We start from the raw sequence: 9,085 nt of genomic DNA on the forward strand, positions 1-9,085 counted from the left end.
CTCAAGCTTTCCAAAGAGGGCAGAGAAAAAATCACTACCCACGCAGCATTAAGCACGGTGTATATGTACGCAAACAAAAAAATGCAAAACTTGTGGCATAAACCTGCCCAACCGTTAGCAATTCCAGGAAGCAGTGAAACAAAACCAAAGAAAAGCGTATTAACCCTCTGCTGCCCATAATGCACCGCGGCTAATAAAGGTGCCCCGAAGTCTTCCAGGGTGCGGTCATCCGGAGGCCCGTAGGCCACCGTTGCGGACCACCGTCTTCTCAGAACGGCAGCTTTGGCAAGGAACAAAAAAAAGAAGCTCTTGCTCTCCCTGCGCTTCTCGATTGTGCCGTCGTCGGACCCGGGCGAACGGTAGGATCAGCCAACCGTAAGGGATTCTGAACCACCAAAGAAGGCCGACCGAGCTTCTCCTCCGCATTATGCACTCGTCCCACTTATGCACGCACCCCAAATCCCATCGTTGGGACCATAATTTTCGGTGCGGGACGATAAGAGCAATGCAAAAGGGTCCAAGGAAACGGTAACGAGACTTATGGTGGTGATGCTTTAATGTTTTCTTGGATGGATAAGCCAACGAAAAACCAAATCCGCCGCAACCGTTCCGGGATGTTACCGATTAGTAAGTGTGTGTGTTGGAATGTGTCGGGGAGATGATGTTTTTGACCCTTGGCTATCCCCTTAGACAACCAGCCCACATATCACCCATCTTCGCGGTGTTAATTGAAGCAAAAACACATCAACGAGAGATTGTAAAAGCTCCTAAATCCTAAGGCGAAGGTGAACATGCGAACACTAAGCAAATAGGAAATGCATGTTTCGTGTTTAACTTCAAAACTCACCGACCATAATGCACTCATCACCAGGCTGGCGGTATAGATTAGAAAACTATAAAAGCTACGAGAAGAGCTTAACCTAGTCAACTTGAGAGGAGTTTATTTGGTAGACACTGCACTGGAATGTAAATTGACAGATCCGGCTTTTATTGTGGTTTTAAAGTTCTAAAATTTAATGAGCATTCTTGTGCTAATATACAAGGATATCAAATATTTTTTGTAATGAAGAACTATATATTAATTTTTGTAAATGTTAAACACATTTTTCCTAAATTATGGTGCAATGTCAAAATAATTTAAACAAAATTGTCCTCTCCATTTCATCGCCGGTTTGTCTAATTTGTAAACCTACACCGATCGTAGCAATCCATGGTTTCATGGTAAAACAATTAGGCTTTCCCTTGACTATTCGCTTTGCTATAAAAACATAACACTATAAAAACATACCATTCCAAAACGTTCCATCAAACCAGAATATTGCTTGGCATCGATCCTCAAGAATTTTTATTTTGCTAGATATTGTTACAACATTATTGTGTTGAAATATCTCTTCTCCCCTGAGAGCAGTAAATCAATTTCGCACCAAACGCTCAACAGGTACGCTCGGAAAACGTCGCATCGCCAAGTGATACTATAACCTTGAACCGGTTGTTAAACTATTCATTTGACTTTCTCGCACATCGAATGCTGTAAATCAGGATTCGTTTCGGGTATAGGAGAAGAACACCTATGCCTACTCGTCATAAAGGGCAATCTTCGCACACGATTTCCATACGGCTTTGGCTGGATTTTCCCAGTTCCCGTGACGTGGTACCTGTTCCAGTGTCGGTTCCTTCGCAAACAACCTCGTGAGGATTTATTGGACCCCCGTTAACTTTGTCGTGTTTTTGGAATTTATGATCCCCGAAAGACGCTCCACAAAAGCAGGTACAGCAGGGATACATTCCAAACTGATACTTTGTTCGGGCAAGTGTTTTTACTTCCAAGGGCACGAGCGCTTCTATTGCTTAAGCCACCCACGAATAGTCACGGTAATGTTTTCGCCAAGTCTTTACCCGAGGGGTAAATGTTTGCTGAAATCGTTTAACTTCTTTATTGCCAAAAACCACCCACTAAAGATTGAGAAAATAGCCTCCCCCGTAGAGCGTGTGCTAAAAGTTGCATTTTCCACGTGAAGTTGACTGCGGCATGGTGTTAGAAATGGGTTTTTCCGTCAGGTGAAATTTTGCATTTTTCTCGAGGTGAGAAACACCATGAGGTCGCTCAAGGACATGTATGCATATTTGTTATTAACAGCACGTATGTACAGCATTTTCTGAAGCTACTGATGACCAGAGGACACCCGGTGGATGATCCCTAGGAAAGGTCGGCTGGACTTCCTCACCATGGGTCAATTAATTCTTTCAAGCAAGCAAAACGAATCGAACGACCTTGTGAATTGTTTTTTCAAAACTAGCAACTTTACTGCACTTGTTTGCATCTGTTGTTTCATATTTTGAAACCTTTCAACAAATTTTTTCTGATTTCTAGAATTTTGTTATATTTTTTTTATTACATAAAAATCCTCATAAACTTTTTTCAACAGCTTCACTGTAGAGGAATCTTCCTCCTTTTATTTTTCTTTCTTCACATATTGAAACCAACGTAACGGGAAATATAACGTACCGTATCGAACTGATCGATGGCAGAAGAAAAGCCCCTTTCGGAAACGGTCGCTGCAACGTTGTAGAAAATGTTGCGATTGCAGCTAATCTTTCAATCGGACAATTGCCTTCGCGATCGTTTTCCCTCACCTACCACTTTTCCACCCGGTAAGCCCGCGGTGCTCTGACGCGACCCACGGCAGCATCATGATGCGATTCGTCATTATCATCGCCATTATCATGATCGGTTCACGATGCGGCGAGTGCAATGGCCTCGGCCGGGAAACGGGGTAGATTCTTCCGTTGCGGTGCATCATTCTAGCAAACGCGATGCACCGGGTCGGCAGTAAAAATCCTCCCTCTCTGCCGGATTCTGCCGAAGACCAGCTGACTTGCGTACTCCATTCAATCGTGCGCTGCATTGTGTTGTGCAACGGGAGCGTGAGGTGGAAAATCCTTTGGCGGAAAGTGATGCTTGGGCTCGATTATGTTGCCAGTACTTGCCCGGCGTGAACGTCTGCATCGGCTGGTCCAACTGATTTTGGGTTCCAAAGTGATGAAATCAAGCTGTTCGTTGTATAAGATGAAGCAGATGGACGACGAAAGAACTCCCCGAGATTGCTTTAAAAACAACAACTGCAAATTTTAAGCCATTTGTATTGTTGGAAGATTGTTGTTGCATTTTTCAAAATACAGCAGAAGAATGAAATCGTCAATTGATTGTATCATCTTTGGTACCACCATTTCGGTACAGAACCAAAGTATAATTATGATATGCTATGTTATAGAGTCTCGTCCCAACCGATTTTCAAAAATTTCAATGTCATTTAAACACATAATAATTGGTACCAACAGCAATAATATTTGTCCAACATTTTTCAGCAAAAACTTTAAAATTCCGCTACATGCACTCTTATGTATGCGCACTTACACCCGTTCGCTGGTTCGGAAGGATATGTGGATCAAGATAAGAAGGGTGCCCGGACGGGAACGAAAACATGCTCCGCAAGAAGATCTGGATCGGGCGTCGTCTGGAATAGTGGTGCAGGATAATGATGCGGTAAAACGTTAAACATCTGCCTCAATAAACTACACGGGCCGAACAAAGAAAGGTCCAAGAAGAACGACGAATCCCCAAATCCACCACCATCCCTTGTGCATTGTGTATTTTGGGGTTATTTTCGTACTGCTGTAACTTGGGAGCCCTTTTTTACGCCCGAGCTGGAAGCCCGTTTTATTTTATCGAGGCCAACATCTTCCAGCAATATCGGGTGTAAACGACTTCCGTCGACTTCAAAGAGATTTTAGAAAATTAACATTTAAACGAATTATGTTTCTATTTGATTTTATAATTTAACAAAAGTTTTCAATTGATTTAAAATCGACTTCTATGTAAATCAATGACCAAGCAGACCATACAAAATATGTGTGTAATAAAAATCCACTTTACAAAATCATTCAATAATGCTGTGTCAACTATTTGCACGTAATTTTTAGGGAATTTCTGGGTAAACTGCAGACAGTAAGTGAATTCGATGCTTTATCAACGAAAAATGTGTACTCCAACACTAAAATAAACGAACCCGCGAAAACAAAAGACTGCACCAAAATGGTAGACCGCAGGAGACGAACCTCATTCGCCGATCGTTTCGTTCGCGCTAAGGGTAGCACGGTTTTCCAAATCAGGGGATCCCAGATGGTGATGGCCCCCGACTGAGAACATTCGAAGCGATTGCCTGTCGGGAGTTGGAGCTTTTCGGAAATTCTGTTTGGTTAGAAAATAAAACGAGAGCTTCATCTGTTTTGCTAAAACCAATCCCAAAAAAAAAGGCAACCCTCTAGAACTGTCCGATGTGAGCCATAACTTTTCGACTGATTTACCTGGGAGTTGATATCGTTTTTCGTTTCGGTAGATCGACGAATTTTCCCACATCGGATGCAAACAATCTTGGAGCAGATTTTTTGTTATTTTTTTTTCTCTTTTATATACACTGATCTTGCCACCCTTATTCGTTAACTGTCCGTTTACGGGCGATTCGCGATCGGTAGAAAAATATTTTTGAAAACTGTAGCATTATGGTGAAATCTGGTAGATACATTTTCTTTTAATATCTTTTTGTAAGTTTTGAACAGATAAACCAATCCTTGTTTAGTTTAATTTTAATCGAAACCCGGGTCCACACAATATGACTCTAGGTGGATTCTGGTCCACGGATACACATTATACAATCCGTCAGGTGCATCCGTTTTATTTGATGGTGCTTGCTTTAAGCTGTTTTCCCCGATTCCCCAATTTTTACCAAACTCGATCTGACCGTTTGTTTGATCTTGTTAAGGGTCAGTAGATGCAGGGGATGCATTACGACTTCCGCCGGAGCCGTAATATTTCATATAAAGATTTATAACACTATTTCAAGCACCGACCATTATTTTATGGTTCAACAAACGGTTGATGTTGCTACGATAATGTCACTATAATTTTAAGTTAAAAACTTATTTCAGCCTCCGAAATATTTCATCTGCGGTAAATAAAACCTGGTAATGGTTTTGGGCACCATTTCCCTGCATCGACACGTCATAGCGATCGGCATGGCAATTTATTGGATCGTGACTAACAAAGTGTTGACGATTGGCCATGGGCATCAATTGAACGGACCACTTTGGCACAGTTCCAGCACCGCCAGCCGGCCGGCGTCTCCAACCCGGGGCTGGAACGGAAGTAATTTTACCGTTTCGCCACCCTTCGTCCCCTCCGATTCCGATCCCGAATCCATTCAACCGTTACGAGCAATGGCGATCGAGTGCGGCTCAATATCGCGAACGCAATTATCGGTCACCGCACAGTTTTTCTCAGCTGATTGTTTTTCTTTCCATCAATTCCCAACAGCAACGTCGAAATTCGGATCATTTTAAGAGAGATGCGTTCCTTTTGAGAGACAATCATTCGTAATCGTTTGAGTTTCTTTTAAAATTGGTACGAGATGTATCTATTTTTCTTCAAATATAAATGCAGTAATAAGTATAAAAATACTGCCTTTAGTTTAATTACCTCCACAACACCCTTCCTCGTTGATTCTTGTCCTTTGCATGCCTGTTTCTTCGCTGGCTTCAACAAAGGCTGTCAATTAGCAAAACACAACTAAACAACTTACCATTTATCCGTCTGAGCCGTGGACGCGAGACACAACGGAAAGGATAATACGCTGGCCACGTCCACGTTTTGGCCAATTCCAACGCTTTCGCCCCTGAAGGAAGAGGGTTGCATTCTGCGCGTTTGTCCCCGCGAGCTAGAACCGCGCTTAATGCTTAACCCAGTAATTGCTCCGGCAGATAATTTGAGGTTCCAGCCCCGCGACGGCGATGGCCCGGCTTCCGTTTCCGGCCCAGTGTCCAGTGTGCCAAACTTGTTTTAGGCCCTGTACGCTCGTATTCCGATGTTTGAGCACATCACAAATTTCATCGCAAAGACGGGAAAGAGAATGGCGTGGCACGAGGGTTGCACTTCACGTTGCAATTAAAGTGCAGTTTAGATGTGAGCTCCCCGGGGTTTTGCTTAATTCGCTCCGGTAATGGTAGCATTTGTCCGTTATTTTTCAAGTTCGGTACAAAAAAAAACTTTAACAGTCTAAGGGTACAAGGTATGACCGAACGCGATGCTTACTTTGGAGAGTCTTTAGTTTTGGGCTGAATTCGTTTCTCAACATTTTTTGAAACAAAATTATTTTGCAAAACATTTTAAACCAATGCAAAACTGAAATAGAAGATAATTTTATCTCGTGTTGAAACAAATCGAAAACAATCCCAACAGTTCTTCCAAACCAGCCTCAGAATCATGAAACAAGATTATTCCTGTTCTTGTTTGTCTAGTCTCGTCCTCCTGTCGATGGCTAAAGTTCTAGTTTTCTTCTGACAAAGTTTTCCTCCTGACGATCCTCCTGAAAAGGGAACCCATCAAAACAGATGCAAAAAAACACATCGAAAGCCATCCAACAACAGCCGGCTTTATGTGTGTTCATGCAAGGATATATCCTTAGCTATAGCTTCACACGACACGTGGGTACGGTTTTCAGGCGGACAACACCTTGGTCCAATATTCCGCTCTACCCACTCCTTCCAAAACCCTTTTGTGCAAAATCTGGCTTGTTTATCGGAATCAGAACTACTTGTTGTTCAAATTTCGTTAGAACTCGGGTCACTCAAAGTAGCAACAGATCGAATCGGCAGCTGTGTCACATCTCGGGAGCCCTGCCTGTCGTTATCGCTTAAAGCTTCGAAACAAAAACTGTGCCTGTAAAACAGTTCTAGGAGTTCATATTCTCCCGCATTTTTTTCTCACAATATCCTGTCCGTCGTCATTCCCTGGGTTGGATCATAAAAGGAGGCTAATAACAAAAGCTTCATATTCCTTCTTAAAACACGTTCGAAAGGGGGTCCTTTTGTTTAAAGTGCGCTTATTGCGTCGTAGAAGTTGAAGTCATAAGCTTTCCGTTGAATTTGTGTCTCGCTGGAATAGTTGATCCTTTTGTTGAATATCTCCCTGAACGTGGCTTCGCTTCGATTTTGGCATTTTGACACGTGCGACGCTATTGTGTGTTTCATTTTGTTGTATTCTGCAGACCACATCGGTGGTTTAGAACAAGGAAGCAGCACGATCGTGTGCGGTCAGGATCGATTTTCCTTTTTTCGAATTCGAAGCAAAACAACTTGTGTAAATCAGGAGCAAAAAAAACCGGGTGACAAAATTCGGAAGGAACGGAGAACAAAATTCGTGGTTCGCAAAAAACCAAAAATAGATCTGAATTGTAACTATCCTCCAACTTAGCAACTATAGAAATTTTAACATGGAATGTTCTTAAGCCAGAGTAAAAAAGACGTTCGGATCGGTTAAGCAAAAAAAAAAGTTCATCACAAAACAAGGGTTTGTTTTGAAAAACAAAACGAAAATAAAAGGTTCTAGGGAGACGGAAAATACAACAAAAGGGCACGGAGAACGTACAGCCCCAAAATAATACGCAAAGAAAACGCGGAGATCCGCTTCCCGGTGGTTGTTTTCCTTTCGCTTTCTCTCATTCGGCTCCTTCGATCTCCGATCCAGCAGGAGAAAAACGTCTGAACATCTGCCGCACAATTTCGTGCCCTTTTGTTCCCCAACTTCCAATATGCTCGAAAATCCGTTCCTGCTGCTGCCGGTCCTGGAAAGGAAGAAAAAATACCCATGTTCCTGATCGCTGGTACATGTTTGTGTGTGTGTCGTATTTCAACGTATACGCATGACGGAGAAGAACCAGGTTTAAGTGTACAGTGTGAAGATAGAAGCGGTTTCTTTGGTATGAATTTCAGTACAAAATATTAAACAAATTTTGTTCCGGTGTTTCTTATCTTGTCCAGCTAGTCTTATTTCGAGGGGTTTTTTTACTATAAAACGCACAAAGGTTTTACAGTTAGGATTTTTCACATACGGAAGAAAAATATTCCCTGTACAAAAAGATCCAAAATTCAGCTCACACTCACAAACACATACTGGTTAGTTCACTTTTCCATCTCTTATAAATCGTCTACAAACTAGAAGAAGGGTGAATCTGTCGCTCATAAACTCTTTTTTTTTTGCGAAATATCCTTCTTCACCAGGCCCTATTTTTACTACGTCCCCTTTTCTAACATTTCTTCAGTTCTTCCCGTGCGCAGGACGAAAACCCTGGCTACGACGCAGTTTCCTCCCGGTTCGAGTTGTTGGTGTTTGCCGGTTCCAATTGCATCACCGGCACGCGGGCTTTGTTGGTATGCTGCTGCTCGGGCGCGTAGCACAAGGTTTGTTTTATGCTACCCTTTCGTACTGCCGCTACGTGTTTTGTGGCAGGCTTGCTCTGCACCGTAAGGCTCGTCCCATTGCGCCCTAAAAGCCCTACGGTCGCCGGCTCAAGGTCAAGGTTTTGTCCGCACGCGGAAGGGTCCCCGTGGAGGTTGTGGTACCAACCGTCACATCGAAGGCATGGCGGGCAATGGTGCCCTGATAAACAACATGAAAAACAACGACATGTTGTCGAACATGTCGGGCACGATCGCAGAAGGGTATCTGGTAGCAACAAGTAGTTTGCTCGTTGCCAACGGAAGCATATTGATCGTGCATTAAATAGAAACAAACAGTTATTCAAATGATCCCCGAATTGTGTCACCCTGGGAAGGTAAAGGAAAAATATTTCGAACACAAATGCAAGTGTTTCATAACGTTTAAGATTTTACCAATTTAATCACGCTCCGTTTGATCCGAACCAAACAAGCCACTGGAAGGCGGCAAAATTATGGTGCAGGCACTTTGGTGTGCTACACATTGCCGCCACGTGTTTCACTTTTTCGGCCTTGGGGTGACAAAGTGACGCATGAGAAGGGGTTTGAGGTTTCTTTTCCCATCAGCATCGCACGCATTGTTCCTACGGTCGCTTCCCGTTGCAGGGAGGGTGTGAAGACGGTATCGCAATGCTGCGGAAGATACGCAAGAATAAAAGGCGAGCATAACTCAAAACAAATTCGTTGCGTTTATGATCAGCAGCAGCCAACGTATTGAAATTCGTAGCTCGCGATGAAGAATTCGAGAAACCCCTTA

Source organism: Anopheles coustani, chromosome 3 (genome assembly GCF_943734705.1).
Source record: "Anopheles coustani chromosome 3, idAnoCousDA_361_x.2, whole genome shotgun sequence".
In the NCBI taxonomy this organism is placed as follows: Eukaryota; Metazoa; Arthropoda; class Insecta; order Diptera; family Culicidae; genus Anopheles; species Anopheles coustani.